Source organism: Marmota monax, unplaced genomic scaffold (assembly GCF_021218885.2).
Source record: "Marmota monax isolate L192 unplaced genomic scaffold, Marmota_monax_Labrador192_F-V1.1 WCK01_AAM20220418_F8-fsc00159, whole genome shotgun sequence".
NCBI classification, from domain to species: domain Eukaryota; kingdom Metazoa; phylum Chordata; class Mammalia; order Rodentia; family Sciuridae; genus Marmota; species Marmota monax.
In genome coordinates this window covers 1470001-1488292 of record NW_026694999.1, presented here as the reverse complement: position 1 = coordinate 1488292, position 18292 = coordinate 1470001, and the positions used below count along the sequence as shown (strand labels likewise).

Here is an 18292-nt window from a genome sequence, read left to right as displayed (position 1 = left end):
GTAGAATTCAGGGTGTTTTCACATTATTTCAGTGAATAGACAAATGGAATTCAAAAGAACTTGGAGCATTTCAATTAGGCTAGACTTTGCAAAACAAATACAACCCGAACTTGAAAACTACATCTGGCATTTGCCTTCCAGATATCATATTACCAACTAGTTGAGGAGAATAAATTTTTTGTGTATAATGATAAATGTGTTACTTATTACTTTTTATATACTTACAAAGTACTGTTTTGTAGGCTAGTTATCTCCTGAAGTTCTGGAATTCTGCACTCTGGAATTCTGCGTTTTAAATTAAGAAATATAGCATAGAAACAGAAATATAAATCTTCTACAGTAAAACAATATGTGATATAATTCATCAGTGTTATTTGGTATTATTAGGATGTTTAATAATTGGCATGTTCAGGGAAGTCCTGGCAAAAGATACACCAAATAAATTCCCATTGTGGTAAGGATGTTATAACATTCAGTTCTTTCTTTATTTCTTTTTTTTTACAGATTAAAATGCTCAGATATGGAGAACTCACAAAACTCACAATGGAGTTCTTTAAACAATTTTCTTTATGCTTAGGTGTGTTGTTTTCTTTTTCCAAAGTCTTGACACTTTAAATTGTTTTTTTTTTTAATTTTAATTTTTTATATATAACAACAGAATGCATTACAATTCATATCACACATATACAGCACAAATTTTCATATCTCTGGTTGTACACAATGTACAGTCACATCCTTTGTGTCTTCATACATGTACTTAGGGTAAGGATGACCATCGCATTTCACCATCTTTCCCACTCCTATGCCCCTCCCTTTTCATCCCTCCCCTTTCTCCTTTTTTTTTTTAATTTTTTATTGTTGGCTGTTCAAAACATTACATAGTTCTTGATATATCATCTTTCACACTTTGATTCAAGTGGGTTATGAGCTCCCATTTTTACCCCATATACAGATTGCAGAATCACATCAGTTACACATCCATTGATTTACATATTGCCATACTAGTGTCTGTTGTGTTCTGCTGCCTTTCCTATCCTCTACTATCCCCCCTCCCCTCCCCTCCCCTCCCCTCTTCTCTCTCTGCTCCCTCTACTGACATTCATTTGTCCCCCTTGTATTATTTTTCCCTTTCCCCTCACTTCCTCTTGTACGTACTTTTGTATAACTCTGAGGGTCTCCTTCCATTTCCATGCAATTTCTCTTCTCTCTCCCTTTCCCTCCCACCTCTCATCCCTGTTTAATATTAATCTTCTTCTCATGCTCTTCGACCCTACTCTGTTCTTAGTTACTCTCCTTATATCAAAGAAGACATTTGGCATTTGTTTTTTAGGGATTGGCTAGCTTCACTTAGCATAATCTGCTCTAATGCCATCCATTTCCCTGTAAATTCTATGATTTTGTCATTTTTTAATGCAGAGTAATACTCCATTGTGTATAAATGCCACATTTTTTTTATCCATTCATCTATTGAAGGGCATCTAGGTTGGTTCCACAGTCTTGCTATTGTGAATTGTTGACACTTTAAATTGTAACCAGGTATTTGTATTTCATTTACAATTATGTGTGATAAGTTCAATTCCATATCACTCATACAAAAACTTTCCTTTCAAGTTGGAAATTGGAAAATAATTCTCAGTGCACAGAACACTCAAGTTTAATGTGCTATGAAATAACCTTAATTTTCTAATGCAAACAGCTCCACATGGAGTCTTGAAAGTTTAATTGTTGCTTAATAGAAAACAGCTAATAGTTAATTTTTTTAAGGTACATTTTGAATGTCTTTCAATGAAAAGTGTTATGAAGCATTTTCTTAAAGGTAAACATAATTGTAGGTTTGAAGGAGCCATTCAGAACTTAAGCTAGAAAAACCCTTAGAGTTGAAGGCAGCTTGTTAGACAAGCATGATATCAAGATAGACCCCTAAACTTTAATCCCTTCTGAGGAAGGGCCCGGGAATGTGTGTGAACCATCTTCAAGTGAATCTTAGGCAGAATTGAGTTTGAGAAATACTGATAGAATGTACAGTACACCATTAGAGGTAGTCAACTGTCAAGCTCTTAATTTCCGTGTACAGTTCCACTTTTGAAGCTTTATTTGGTCATACCCTAAACTACTAAATAAATCAACTCCTTTCTAAAAATATAATAGTGGATAGCTATATTACATTAGCATTTATATATCACTAGTAACTTTTTAAACATAATGTTTTACCTTTGTAATTAATCACATTAGTCCATGATTCGGGAGAATTTTATGTTGGCTAAAACCAATTTTTTGACAGGTGGATTATCAAGTAGGTTAGCCAGCTATCTAATCTATCCATTGGCCCTAAACTAGAGGATACAGTCTGTTACTTAGCAAATTTTAGGACCAATTTTAGGCCTCTGTCAGTATACTGGATACAAAATTGAAGTGCTTTTTAGTTATTTTAGGTAAGCTATTTCTATTAATTTTTGAGCTTGCAGGCTCCCATTTGATTTCCTTTTCTGTTTTTTTCCAAGCTGACTTGCAGAAACAAAATTTAACACCTTTGCTTAGAGTATGAAAATGTCAGCATAAGTGACTTTCTGCCAAATGGTGTGTAGATATTCAGAGAGATACCTGCGAATGTTTACTGTATTTAAAAAATTCATGTGCATAACCCAGTTCACATTTATATTAATTATAAGGGCATGTGGGGTTTCTTAGGTTTTCAGAACAATTTATGGCATAGGTCCTTGAGTCTTCCTTCATGAAAAATGATTCTATTTAGAAAATAAGCTTATACACTTTTTGTAACAATCTTTTAAAGAAATAATCTTATATATTTTCATGACAAATATTTACTTATTTCACAATATTTTCTCAAGAACATATTTACTTCTAGCTTTCTTAGTTTATGAATGAAAATATGTGATTTCCCTCTGCTGTAGTTTTCTTTGATTTTCAATCACACCGAAGGTATTATGAATGAGCCTGTTTAAGTAAAAGTGGATTACTTCTTCAGTCAAATCAAAAAATCATTTCCATATTACAGCACAAAAGAGTTTGTGATCATCTAAAGTTCTAGACAATCTAATTTCATAGTTCAAATACATGTGATTTTTAAATTTTGATTGTTAAAAATAGGGATATAAAAAACTAAACATATGTCGGTGGATGGCAAAGATTACTAAATTCACATTCCCACTTCTCTGAATTGAGATCTTGCTTTTCTTATGATATACAGTTTATGTGTGGACTAACATATGTCTCCTAGGTTTTGATGACCAAATTGGAATTTATACTGGCATAAGTGGTCATTTTGTGAGCCCAAATTAAAACTGCCACCTTGATCTTTTCTACATGCTACCTAATCCAGGATTTTAATGTAGGCTAATGCTGTACTTGTTGTGACCTATTTTATCATCTAAGCTTTTAAGAACATGATTTGACATATAGTGAGAATGCTTAGATAAAATTGCCCTGTTAAGCATGAGAAAAAGATAACCTCAGGAATAGCATAAATTTAAGAGATTAATCTTTGTTAATAGATGATACCAGAGGTAATTTTTCTGCTAAATTATCTCTGTTGTTGTATAACTAGGTCAATAAATATCTAGCTTTACTGTGCATATAAGTCATCTTGGGGTAATTTTGACAAGTTCTACTCCAAAATTCTTATTCATTAGATTTTAGACCTGCTACAGAAATCTGCATTTGTAGCAAGTTTCTAAGTTATTCTGCTTTAAAATACCTGAAAAACATGTCTAAATGAACTGATTTAGAGATTTTAAAAATCCTATTTATGCTTAATAATCTATGACTCCACATATCACAATTTATCAAAATAGTGTTCATATAGTGCCGCAGTCTGGCTGGGCACAAAATCACGAGCCACTCACAGCCTTGTAGATTCAAACAGCAATTCTTTATTCCCGAACTTACACCGGCACTCAACAAACATGTTCTGGGCAAATCCATGTTCTCTGCCCGGGCTCTGAATCCCAAATACTCTCTGAATCTCACGAGAACTCAACGGGAACTCAAGGAGCAGGCACGCCTGAGGCAGCAGGATACGCCCTAGTCCCAGCAGGGTACACCTTAAACCTGGAACCGCCCTAAACCCAGATTGTCCTAAACTGGGAACGCCCTAAACCCTGATTCGCCCTAAACCCAGATCCGCCCTGGTCCTTGAGTAAGGTCACCTTACATGCAATGACACTGCAAATGACCTGGGTCATGCCATGTGTCATTCTTACTTAGCAATGGCCCTCAGCATTTCCCCCCTTCTGATTAATTAAACAACAAGCAATGTGGCTTAAGGACCTTGTCTGGTAGGTTGTCCAATTTAACATATGGTTCTTACCAGTCATGGGAAAAACTGACCTATAGGCGTCAGCCTCCTGTCTTAGGTTGATACCAATGTAATTGGATCATACCCATCACTGACTACCGGTCCAGCATACAGCCATACTTGTGGATAGGCCTATGCACCAGTTGGGGGGGTGAGGTTCTTGCCTCACCTCTGTTGGCCCCCAATTTTGTCCTTGGTGTCAGTGGGGGGGTGACTTTTTTTGTCTCACCTCTGTTGGCCCCCAAATTTTAGACCATCACTAGTAGAAGGGAGGAGGATACAGAAATGCCACGACACCAAGCCAGTTGACGGCTCCTTTGGAAAAATTGTATCACAGGTGACACCATCAGCAAAGATATGCCAGCACTACCACAATTCGTTGTACCAAACGATAGTTCACAATGTATACAAGTGATACATAGTCCAGGCAAGTTCTGCAAGCAGTTTTAAGCGGAGGGGTCTATCAATATGTCCATTTCCTCCCAAAGTAAATCGAGTCCTTGATTGAGCATTACTTGTTGAGTTATATTTATTGATGTATCAGTTTATACAGTTTATTGTGATAGCTATCATAGAAGCTGTAGTCTGGTTTTGTCTTTGTCTTTACTGGCACTGGGATGGAGATAGGAATTCTGGCAATGATGCTAAAGAGACATTATCCTGAACAGAATTATTAAATATGATGAAAAGGAAAGGTGAAAGTAAACAAACAGATCTATTAACCTCCTTTAAAAACAATCCTTAACAGCTGTTTACCTAATTTAAATTAGTAAACAAACAGATCTGTTAACCGCCTTTAAAAACAATCCTTAACAGCTGTTTACCTAATTTAAATTAAACTATTTAAATCATGTGAATAAAAAAATAATAATTCGGATCCATTTTTTTATGAGCGCTCCTCATATAAGATCTATGGACATACGCACACACAGACATACAACACAAAACACAAATGTGCACACAAACGTACAACACATAAGACAATAGTAAAGGCCTTGTAGCTTTACCTAGGTGAAATCTCCATTGCAATGTTTAAAAACTCCACAGTCAAAAAATAAAACTGATCAGAAAAACATTAACCTAGGTTTGTATGAGCTCAAAAAATAAAATAGACCTTTATGGTGTGGGAAAAATGCAATAATAAAATAGATATTGAAAAAAGCATTCTGGTTAATCACTGTCGCAGATGTAAGAATAGCCAAGCTGGAGCTTTGGATATCAGCTGTTATGGATTTGAGTCAAATCATCTTTTTTTTTTTGGTCTGTAGAAATTGTTTTGGTTAATCTCTCTGGAATCCAAATCGGCTGCTGTTCTCCCTGTGGAAAAACACAAACAGAACCCCGACTCCAGACAATCACTGGGTCAGGACCTTTCCATTGTCCTGTTAGAATATCTTTCCAAAGTACCATAGGCTTATGTACATTTTTTGGATACATATGCCTTTCCGCAGCACTAAGTCCTGATGAATCCAAATTTAAAAAGTTTAGAGTAAAAAGTGTTATTTTAAGTTTATCTTTGGGGGGTATATACCCCTTTCCAATTCCCTCTTTTTGTTTTAATAAGTATATGTCTGTATCTAATAGTTGTCTTAGCTTTTTGTATTTTCTATCTGAAATACCTTACTTGACATTTTCAACCATTTTTATCTTATTTCTATCTTCTGTTTTTTTTTTTTTTCCCCTAAGGTTTGTACATTTACCCTTAGTTGCTTTTTTTTTTCCTCTTAGTTTTTTTTTTTTGTTTTCTATTTTGTGGGTTTAAAATTATTGTCTTCCTACATCTTTTTTATCTTCCTACATCTTTTTTATCTTTTTTTCTTTTGAACTTTTTATACTTTTGTCTTTAAACTTTTTTACTTCAAATTTTTAATCTTCTTTATCTAAGTATCTTTTATCCTATTATCTTCCCATTTTCATGTGTTTATTTTTTTTTTAAGTAATGTCTTTAAGATTAACTAGGCTTCGAATGACACAATTTTTTCTCCGTCATGAAGGCATCTTAATCACCTTCAATTTAACCTTTTAAAGCCTTTTGTAACTTACTTAGATATTTTACAGCTTTTTACTTTACCACACAAAGATTACCTCATCTAGAAACATTTCTTTTTTTTTAACCTTTCATATTAAAATATATTTCCACACCTTAAATCTTTTATATCTCTTTTTTTTTTTTCGTCATGAAGGTATCTCAACCACCTTCAATTTAACCTTTTAAAGCCTTCCAATTATCATCTATACTGTACTTTTAAATGTACTTTTTCACCACCTACAGCTTCACTCTTTTAAATGAGGCTTAGATTTTGTTTAAATCGCTTCAATGTTAGTTTACATGGCTGCCCTTCAACCAAAGGCTTTTTTTTTTAACTCCATTGAGAAGCTTTGTCTCAATCTGTCATGTACAAATACCTTTTTCTTCTTTCTTCCTTTCTCAAGCTTTTAAAGTAAGTCTAGCTTCCTCAAAATCTTTTTAAATGGCATTTTACAACTTTTTACTTTACCACACAGAGATTATCTCATCTAGAAACATTTCTTTTTCCTTTAACCTTTTATATTAAAATATATTTCCACATCTTGACTCCTTTTCTATCTCTTTTTTAACCGTTAACCCTTTTTATAAATTCACATTTTGAAACAACTCTTATAAAATTTCTGATTTAGACAAATTACTCCACTTTACTAAGATGAAAGACTTTCATGTTTTTTATGATACTATAATACTATAATTGAAACCCAACTGAAAATTTTTCTACTCTTTGTATGTAAATTACACATGATAGAATCTTAACTCTTAGTAACCTTGTTTTAGCAAAGACACAGACCAAAGCAACATTAAACCTTTTTTCCATTTACCAAATTATGAAAACACACATAATGTTTAAATATATTACCTTATGGAACTTAATAAGTAAAGAACACTTGATTTTATATTTAGTGGTTGATATTTTAACACTTTTTAGCTTTGTAAATTAATCAGATGTCTGTAGAAACCAAGATCTTAGACAAGTGTAGTAAACAAAACTACCCATCTCTTTCTTGTTGAAGAAAATTTCTTTTACAGGATACCATGATGGTCCCATTGATATACTTAATAACTCGTCTTTAAAAAGCCATGGGCTACATTTTTGTATTGTATCAACATATGTCCTAACTGTTCTTGGTCTTACTGGGGTGCCTCCTTTCTCTAACAATTTCTCTTTCTCGGGGGTGAACAACTTCAAACTTTGAGCCAACCATTTTCCCCAGTTTGCCTGAGAATGTTCTAGGGACAGGCAACTTGAAATAAAAACAAAATAAATCAAAACAAGAACACATTGTTTTTTGAAATGGTCACCCATTCTTTTGCTCTCCTTCAGGGGCGAGTAATTTCACTTACCTCCAAGTTTTAGGCGTTCCCCGTACGGGCCACCAAATGCCGCAGTCTGGTTGGGCACAAAATCACGAGCCACTCACAGCCTTGTAGATTCAAACAGCAATTCTTTATTCCCGAACTTACACCGGCACTCTACAAACACATTCTGAGCAAATCCACGTTCTCTGCCCGGGCTCTGAATCCCAAATACTCTCTGAATCTCAGGAGAACTCAACGGGAACTCAAGGAGCAGGTGCGCCTGAGGCAGCAGGATACGCCCTAGTCCCAGCAGGGTACACCTTAAACCTGGAACCGCCCTAAACCCAGATTGTCCTAAACCGGGAACGCCCTAAACCCTGATCCGCCCTAAACCCAGATCCGCCCTGGTCCTTGAGTAAGGTCACCTTACATGCAATGACACTGCAAATGACCTGGGTCATGCCATGCGTCATTCTTACTTAGCAATGGCCCTCAGCAATATAGAATTACTAATATAGAAACAGGAAGATCTCAAGTGAGCCAGTGGCTGGCTGATGTGGGGGTTGTAGGAAAGTCCTTCAAATTTCCTGAAAAAAGTTTTTCCAGTTTTTTACAAAATAATATAACCACACATTGATTACACAATTACAAAATATTTTTTGTGTTAACTCTTAGCATATAGTATATTCAAATTTTAAACCCTTTTTAACAAGATATTTTGAAGGTTTTATTTTTTAATTAAAAAGGCAATATATTTTCTATTACACAGAAATTTCCAAATTCAGAAGAGTGTAAATGTGAGTTTAACAAAACTTTCTTTAATCTCTGACTCTTGGTTCATCTCTGGTATTTTAATACACTTTTTAAATATTTGGATTGATTTTTCTTACTATTTCTTAAACGTGTCAGGAACATATCAGAATCTTTGCTTTTGTTACTTCCTCTATTTCACAAACTTTTCCATCACCTTTCTTTATACTTTTGTTCTTTTGTCTCCTTCAAATATTTGCTTAATTTCAGTGTGGGGCATTCGTAGATTATCTTTTAAAGGATTGTACTATGAGCTGTATCTCTAGAACTTCTTTTTCTGCACCATTTTTCTCTACATTAAAAATTATCTTAAGGCTAGGGATATAGCTCAGTTGGTAGAGTGCTTGCCTTATATGCGCAAGGCCCTGGGTTCCATCCCCAGCACCAAAATATATATATATATATATATATATATATATATATATATATATATATATATATATATATATAATTTACTCATTTGTTTTGCTCATTTTCTGATTACCTGGTCTAAAAATAAAATCTCTGGGAAGACAGGGCTTTTATCTGTGTGTTGAATGCTTCTTTAATGCCTGTCTAGAACATAGTTATGAATCAATAAATATTTGTTGAACAAATAGAAGGAGAAGTAATTGTTAAATTTATAAGTAATTATTAAAATTATAAAACATAAATTAGGTCAAAGGAATATTATGTTTCTATATTTCCCAAAATCTTACCATTCAGAAATAGCCATATGTTTACCTTACATTATTTTTTTGTTTTTAATTTTTAAAGTATATGAATGTTTATAGGTGTATATATGTAAATTTTAAAATACACAAAAATATAACGTGTCATTTAACTACATAGTTTTTCAAATCATCGACTTTTCATTCCTTATATATTGATATTTTATATAAATTTTCATATCAGCATTGTTTATAATAATTTTTTAAATAATTAAGATTTTTTTATGATTTGTCTATTATTTAATGTCTTTTGTTATAAAAATGACTTTGAGTCAATTTCTCCCTAATATTTCTCTCTAAATATCAAGAAGCAATTTGTATCTATTGATTACATCTTTAAATGTAAAATGGAAAAGTTTTTAGATCTTTGTATTCTGCTCTTCTTTATCTAAATCCTAGTACCTGGAAAACAATCTGAGACTTTTAGTTTTATTTTAAATTAACATTTTATATTACCTATATTTTTCATAAAATTATTTTATCATTTGCATTTTCAAAATCATACTCAGGTTTCTTTGCTTAATATATTTAAAAATTACATTATCTTCTATAGTTGAGTTCTTTTCTTTGGTTAATTTTTTGAAAGAATTTAATTTTCTTCAAGTAATCTTTTAGAAAGGTTAGGAGGGTAAATTGTCTTCTGAATCCTTACATTTATGAGAATGCCTATGTTTTTTTCTTCACATAGAATGCACTTGTCTATTTACAGAATTGTAAGAACTCAGCATTTCTTCAGTTTAATATAGTTATTATATAACTTATTTTTTAATAAGTTATATAATAACTATAAGATGGGAATCTAACTTCTCTTCATTAGTACATACCATCTTAATTTTTTTCTACTTGCTCAAAGAATTAAAATATTAGTTTCTGAATTTGTCCGAATTTTATTTATGTTCCTGTGTATGTGTATGCATAACATGGATGATAACATTTAGGGAAATGTGAAAAAAATATTTCTTTGACTAATTTATATATTTTTATGATTTTAACAATTACTTCTCCTTTTATTTGTTCAACAAATATTTATTGATTCATAACCATATTCTAGGCAGGCACTAAAGAAGCACTCAACAAGCAGATAAAAGTCCTGTCTTCCCAGAGATTTTATTTTTACACCGGGTAATTATAGAATGAGCAAAACAACCAGTAAATACTTATTTGTTTTATATGCATATATAAATCTTTTTTTTTTCTTGAAACAAAACAAGCACTTTTGATCTGTTTTGGTTTATTTCATCAGCATCTTTTTTTTCCAACCCAAGAAATATTTGGGGCTGTATCTTGGACTGTTGCTTTGTTTCAGTTATTTTACTTGAACTTTAACTTTCTCTAAAAATGTTTTAAATTAGTTCCAGTTTTCATCCCTTGTATAACATTTCTTTCAATTTTTCCCTAATCTAAAACAAAACAAATCTATTTTCCCACTGTGTTTTGGAAGAGTTTTTAAATTTAGTTCTCTGAATGACTGATATGTTTGCATTGATTTATTTTTCCAATTTTCAATTCTGTCCTTTTTCGCTCTTTCATGTGGATTTTTATTCTGCTCTTGCCTTTTATTTTCTTCACAATCATTATTTCAGCATCTCATACCGCAGTCAATTTATCCTACCCACTGGTACACTCATTTCTGTTCTTGAATGAGAGGAGACCCACATAGGCTATTCATTACCAAAAGAGAGAATCTGCAGATTTTTGCATACCCCCCAAATTTTTCTTCTTGGATACTAGATTAATTATATCACCATTTGGTTATAGCAAATTTTATATCAATATCAATAGAAATCTTACTTCAATGTCATAATGTCATTGTTTAAGACTTTTTATTATCTGCCATAATGCTGTAGTTAGTGACATAGAATTTTCTTTCTTTCTTTCTTTCTTTTTTGTGTACTAGAGATTGAACTCAGGGGCACTTTACCATTGAGCTACATCCCCGGCCCTTTTTTTAGATTTGATTTTTAGACAGAGTCTCACTAAGTTGCTGAGTCTGGCCTTGAACTTGCAGTCTTCCTGCCTCAGTCTTCTGATGTCGAATTTTCTTCTATTTAACGTGAACAAATTGATAGAGAAAATACCTGAAAAATAAAAATCCTGCTTCTTTTATGCCTTCATCTACAATGTATTGTGAAAAGTAGTACTTCCCTAGGGTATAGATATCTCATCTTTCTCTTATTTTTTGAGCTGTAGTCACTAAGTAGATATAAGGAGGGACCATGAAGTAGGGTTAGAGAAAGATACAGTGCTATGGATTCCATGCCTATAAGCAGGAAAAGAGACAATTGAGCATAATTATTTGTTAGACAGCATAGTATATGCCATGTGCCTAGTTGGGTCTATCATCTTGTTTCTCTATATATTTAGTAACTAGCATTGGTGCCTACCCATGATAAATATGCAACATTTGCTGAAATGAATGAATAAAATGATATAGCAGATATACATGGATTAATATTTTTTACTAAATAATATATGGTTAATGAGATGAATACTATATTTCTATTTTTAGAGAGAAAGAGAGAGAGAATTTTTTAATATTTATTTATTTATTTTTTTAGTTTTCGGTGGACATAATATCTTTATTTTATTTTTATGTGGTGCTGAGGATCGAACCCAGCACCCTGCGCATGCCAGGCAAGCATGCTACCGCTTGAGCCACATCCCCAGCCCAATACTATATTTCTTTAGCCAAAGTAGTTAACACCAACCCTGGCTTTTTATATTACTATGGACAATAACAATGCAATGTTTGTAATAGTATATCCCTGGGGTGATGAAAACATGATAATTATATTTAAAGAAAATTAAAAAGGCTACATCTAATTAACATTATTGACTTCCCCTTTCACAAATGATTTGAAAGTATGCATTCTAGGAGTCTACTTGAGGTTTGGTAGCATATAAAAGGGAAACGCAAAGTAATAGTGGCTTAAAACAAAATAGAAGTTGATTTCTCTCTTTTTTTTTTTTAAAGAGGGGGTATTGGTGTAGGATGTTTTGAGGCATTCAGACTTCTCATTTATTTTTTTGCCATCCTTTGGGTGTAACCCTCATCCTTGTGATCCAAAATATTTTCTAGAACCTCAAATGATAAGATTAAGGCAAAGTTGCAGGAGGCAGAAAAAGGGCGAGTGGGGAAATGGTATTCCCTCTTTCTTAATGTGAGCAACATGTCCTAATGCTATATATTGTCAGATTTTTTTTGCAAATATAGTATTTAGTAATATGCTTTCTTATATCATTAAAATTTTTTTCTTTAATACTGTTTATCTGCATTTTACAAAATATTTTTCAGAAGACATTTGGAATTTTCCCGAGATTTTGTGAATTAGCAAAGGTGAAGATGACTTTTAGACAGAAAAATAAATATAAAAAATTAAAAATAAATATATATTTTGACAACTTATTATATTTTCTCTGCTGCATCAAACCACTTTCATAAAAAATGATGCCAATTATATTTCTTAGAAATATAGTGTATTTAGAAATTGCTTAAAATAGATTTCCTTGAAAAATCCAATTATATTGAATGGATTTACCTTGACCCCCATTTTATATCCTAAAAAGTAGAAATGTTCAATTTATGGTACACCATAAGATGTTCTGGACATTTTAGACTTGTTAAATTACCCTAATACAAGTCATTTGTTTTTCCTTATTTGTAATTCAGAACAATTTAGAGATTCTGGTTAGGACTGTCATTTAAAATATCAGGAGATGGGGATTCAGTTTTAAATGAGAATGAGATAATATTTTTAAAGTGCTGAGAAAACGGTAACTATACATTCAGTAAAAATATCCTTCAGAAACTAAAGGCAAAATTGCAATGTTTTTAAACAAAGAACATCAAACAAATTCATTATTTTTAGGGAATTATTAGCAGGTGGCAGAAAAAGGGTGAGCTGAAAAATGGTACACCCTTTCTCTTAATGCAAATAGCACATCCTAATGCTATTTACTATTAGATTTTTGTGCAAAAATAGTATTTGGTAATATACTTTTCTTGTGTCTTTAAATTTATTCTCTTTAATATTAGTTCATCTGCATTTTATAAAATATATATATTTTTACAAAATAATTCATTTAGTTTATGGTATCCCAAAGCAAAATTTGATGCAGTTTATCTCAGAGATAGAGAGGGTCTGCTTCTCAGGGGAGATTTGGGTATATATTTCTGTATATCCTACTTCCAGCCATCATTTTTATGAAAGTGGTTTGATGCAGCCAGACTCTGCTTTGGATTCATGATTGTTATTGACTGGGAAAGAAAGTCTTGTACTTTCTTTGAGTAGTGGCAGACTTGTGCTTTGTTTTGGTACAGGATTGGGACCTGAGATGTTTTCCTTCTCAACTCCAGAGGCTGACAGCTTTCACTTCTTCCCTCTTCCCAGAAGTATTGATTTTTGCCTAATTCCTGGGATTAGCAAGGAGGATTTCCTTTCCCTCCCAGAGGCAAAGAGGTTTGCTTTCATTACTTTCTCATTTTCCCTGAGAGTGAGGGTGTTTGTTTCTCTGCTCCCTGCAATTGAAGGATTTTTCTTCATTTGAAATAAGAAGTATACCGTGTTTCATGCCTATCAGCCATCTGGTTGCCTCCTATTTGATCAAGCCACTGAAGGGCTGATTCTCACCCAGTGTTTCTTGTAAGCACCCAATTGAAACCTGTGGAGGAGATTTTGCAAGTGAGTGCAAACTCAGTTTTTATCTGGACCTTCAAGTTATTCTAAACTAATATTCTAGTTCACACTTGGATTTTAAGAATTAACTGCATTTCTAAAACTGGCTTTTCCCTACCATATTTTATGGTAGTCACCTCTTTTTTTTTTTTTCCCATGCTTTGTCAAATGTAAAGAGGTAAACATTCCCTGTTTCTTTTTAGAGGGGCTCACCTTTCTTCTTCCTTGATTGTTTTGCAACCTCAATTAGTTAAAGAAAAATTACACTTTTTACATTATCTCTTTTTTTCTTATTATAGTATAGGAGTGATATTTGTGGGTCCATACTAATGTACTTATAATTAAATGGAAGTATAATTTCCAGTTTTTGTATTTTTGCCTACCTGGTCATTAGTTTATTGAATGCCAATGATTTAATGTTATCTTCCTCCAGAGAGATGTCCTTTTGCTTTCAGAAGATACTAAAATATGGCAGATTATCTTAATCCAGTCATTGAATCAATGTATTTGAAGATGAATTTCACTCTTCAGAGGGGTGGTATATGTCCATTTCTTTCTTAATGTATAGACCCAAATGATCCTTACTGGAGAACACCATTTTCCTTAGCAGTATCTGAATTCTAATTGTTGTCCCTCTAGCACCATGAAATTACCAGAAGTTCTTCTCAGCTTCTCAGGATTTCATTCACTACTTTTATATAGGCACATTCTCCTGGAGAAAAAATAGCATATATGTACATGCATGCTCATGAGTGAGTGTGTGTGCATACATACACACACACACGTGCACACAGTGTCTAGCTTGACTCTGACCTTCACTTGTCTCTGAGATCTTGATTTGAGATTTTTACATACTTTTAACCAGCTTTTCTAGTTGTCTTCAGTGGGAGGATTATGTGTGCTCACACACACACACACACACACACACACACACACACACATATCTTCTGCTGCTAGAAGCCAGGTTTTTGTAAAGTAATGATTTTCTAATTCATCAAAACTCAGAATCATTCTGACTTCAAAGAGCACAGAATAAGCTATACATTTACTCTCTAACTCAGACTTTCTTCGATATTTTTATGTGAGGTTTTGAGTATAGTTAAGATGGACGACTCCACAGAACTGTGGTGATATATTACTCTTGACATCTATCTTCCTTTAATTCTGAATTCTCAAAAGGAACATCTATTTATATTAAGAGTAGACTGACAGGTGATCCCAGATCTGTATAAACTTGTGCAAGTAATATCTTTGGCATAAGGACATTTACACTTCCTGAGTCCCTCTTTCACAAGCTCCCCTCCTCTCAACTCACTTAACCGTGATTCAAGACAGAATAAATACAAAAAATAAAGCAGATGATTTTAAATAATATCAAATATTCTATATTTGATTTATACCCTGGTTGTTGAAAAAGTTATGGCCTGTGTTTATTTTATATGTTTACCTAGTTTGTTAGGAAGTTTTAAATAAGTATCATTGCTATCTTATAAGAACCAGGAGACAAGCCAGCCGGGCATGGTCGTACACACCTGTAATCCCAGTGGCTTGGGAGGCTGAGGCAGGAGGATCTGGAGTTCAAGGTCAGCCTCAGCAACTGAGTGAGACCTTAATCAACCCAGTGAGACCCTGTCTTTAAATAAAATACAAAAAGAGCTGGGGTGTGGCTCAGTGGTTTAGTGCCCCTGGGTTCCATCCCTGGTTCCAAAAAAAAGGATATAAGAGACAAAGCTGAGTCTAAGAACTATAGATAATATAGCAGGTAAGAACTTGGCAGGAAGGAATTTAATAGAAAAAAAGGGTAGCCTGCAAATGCCAACATTTCAGAGGATTAGGCCAATATTGTGATGTCAGGTATCAGGTAAAAACAGATGAAAAAATTTTAAGTGTAGAATCAAAGTATAAGTGACTCAGGATGAATCTTAGAGAATAAGCAAAAATATCATTTTACTCAGTTTAGGAATTTTAATCACTTTTTATTTTCTCATCATTCTTGGACCAATTGGGTAGCTGTGAAATGTTCTTTCATTGATGTCAGAAGCACAAAGGAGTGAATGGAAATAGCCTTTGAATCTGGCCCTAGAATTGAAGCCTTGTAACTTTGGCCCATATATCCTTGAACAAAGCAAGCTTCGTGGAAAGACCCAAAGATAATAAGCAAAAATACATAGTCTACCTATTATGAAGTTATGGCAAAGATATAGATGCAAAGATGGATATAAGAAAATAAGGATCAGTAACCAGACCATGCATGTTATTTGTGTTTGGATATTTAATGCCTGCAGTAAGTTGATTGTCATTTTCTTTATTTTACATGGTGATATCTAGCATTTGATAATTGCCATTTCCTTCCATCACTAATTTTAATAGGTAATAAGTTCCGTGGATTTAGTTAAGTTTGTGATTTTAATAAAATATTAATTAGATACATGGACATAGATATAGAGATGCAAAGATATGGAATAGGTGCCATCACAACTCTTTCCTCCTTATCTTAGTTACTGCTAAGTGATCATAACATGCTTTCTCTTTGAGGTCAACTGAAGGTTTCAACTCTCCACCCCAGGGAGGTATGAGAGTTGAAACCTATTTACCATTATTACCTTAAATGATCAGATTCCCATCCACATTCAGATACTTGGAATACAACGAAGGTCCTGGAGTATAACCAAGAAAATACATTTTTTAAAAGCAAGGGTAACATTTACTCTTAGATGACATCATGTGAGATTTTCTTCTTTTTTTAATTCTTGGAAATACAGTGAATAGTACTCATGAAAAAAATCAAGAAATAAGTATTATATGCCCTATAAACAATTTTAATTTTACTGGACTTTTAATAGTATAATAAATACACTCTTAGTGCTTAGAGTGACTACAAAATATTCTTACTAATTCAAGTTTTTATTTAGACCCTAAAAATATTTTCCAAATGATTTCCTTCCTAGAAGAAAGTACATATTAAATTACTATGGGATTACTAACCCATTTCACTTGGATACATTTCTTTGGATCCTTTCCAAGTTTCAAAAATATGTGCCTTAATTTCATATCAAATACCACTGGATGACAAACATTCTTAGTACTATATATGTCAATTCACTTATCATTTTGTATCTTTTATACAAAGATGAATAAAGCATGATTCTTTACATGTATAGTTAGCTACACAAATAATCATTATTCATTGCTTACAAATATGATATTAAGACACACAGATTAGGAGAATTTGAGCAAGACTTCAAAAATGGGTTTTTAAGCAGGGACTTGAAAAATAGGAAAAAACACATTCTTCACAGAAAAAAAGTAGAAAGGAAGTACAGTTTAGGCAAGAGCATTTCAAAGCTTCAAGGCATGAAGTCCGAAAGAATAGAACAATACATGTTTGGGAATTGAAATAAAAGCAGGAAACCAATAAGTAAACCATTTGGTAGTCTGTACAAACATCATAAAAAGTTTCATTAGAAACACCGGCATTAAGGATGGAGATAGGTCTTTTGAAAAGATATTTTAAAGGTAGTTTAATAAGTAATTAATAGTTGTAATAGGAAGGGAAGGTGACATTAATGAAAGAATCAAGGAAAGTTTGATGTTTTCATCTCAGGTTACTGTCTAGAGTATAGCAGTCATGGAAATAGGGTATGCAAGATAAAGAATAGTGGTGATAGAGAAGGAAATCTCCCTTGAAAACATCTTAAATTTTACACGTTAATATTGGAATGAAGAAGTCAAAGTCTGAGGGAACTAGATTTAGTAGGTTGGCTTGAGTCGAATTAGGTTAAGTTTTATTAGGAGAGAAATGAACCAGTAAGGCAATGGCAAGGTGTTTAGAGTGTTTGTGCCAGGGCTGTCTCTTACATACAGGTAAGTTAAAAAGCATATGGCAGAACTGAGATCAAGAATTGCAAGTCAGTGTAGGATAAGCAGTAGAACAGAGACAATAATGAGGAGATTGACAATTCCAGAAGATGGAGTAAAACTGAGCAGATAGGCAGGAACAAAGGGCTCTGCAAGAATTACAAGGACAGGGAAAATAGCCATGGTTCAAATTCAAGGAAGACATCAAAATGAAAGGAAATCGAGCAAGAGACTTTGTCTAAAGCAAGAGCCAATTCCCAAGCATTTTGACCTGATGCTTCAAGCAGATATTAAAAATACTTCTAGAATATAAGAAATCTCAGTAGAGATAAGACCGTTCTCAACTAACTACAGTGATACATATATTTCATACAAGTGTATCTTTCTATGCCAGAAGAAAAGTTACCAGGCTTTTTTGATGTGAAGGGGAGACACTCAGATTTTTCTGTTTCTCCTCGGTCCCTCCCTTCCTTCCCATTTTTGTTTCTTTCTTTTTTCCCCCACTCTTTCCCTGATTCATTCCTTCCTCTCTTCCTCCCTCTTTCCCTCCTTCCTTTCCTTCTTCCTTTTCTTTGATCTCTATAGCATTGTAAAG

General features: G+C 33.2%; 1 protein-coding gene across 6 annotated transcripts in view; it reads left to right on the top strand.

Annotated features, from left to right (window-relative positions):
• Nucleotides 1-18292, top strand: part of Wdr17 (WD repeat domain 17) — a 96641-nt gene that overhangs the window by 2771 nt on the left and 75578 nt on the right. For 4 of the 6 annotated variants that reach the window (XM_058573668.1, XM_058573666.1, XM_058573672.1 and 1 more), the window contains exon 2: nucleotides 13485-13623. The exons of the other annotated variants lie outside the window; for them this stretch is intronic. The gene's annotated coding sequence lies outside the window, so the exon portion shown is untranslated. The remainder of the gene's footprint in view (nucleotides 1-13484; nucleotides 13624-18292) is intronic. 6 annotated transcript variants of the gene reach the window in all.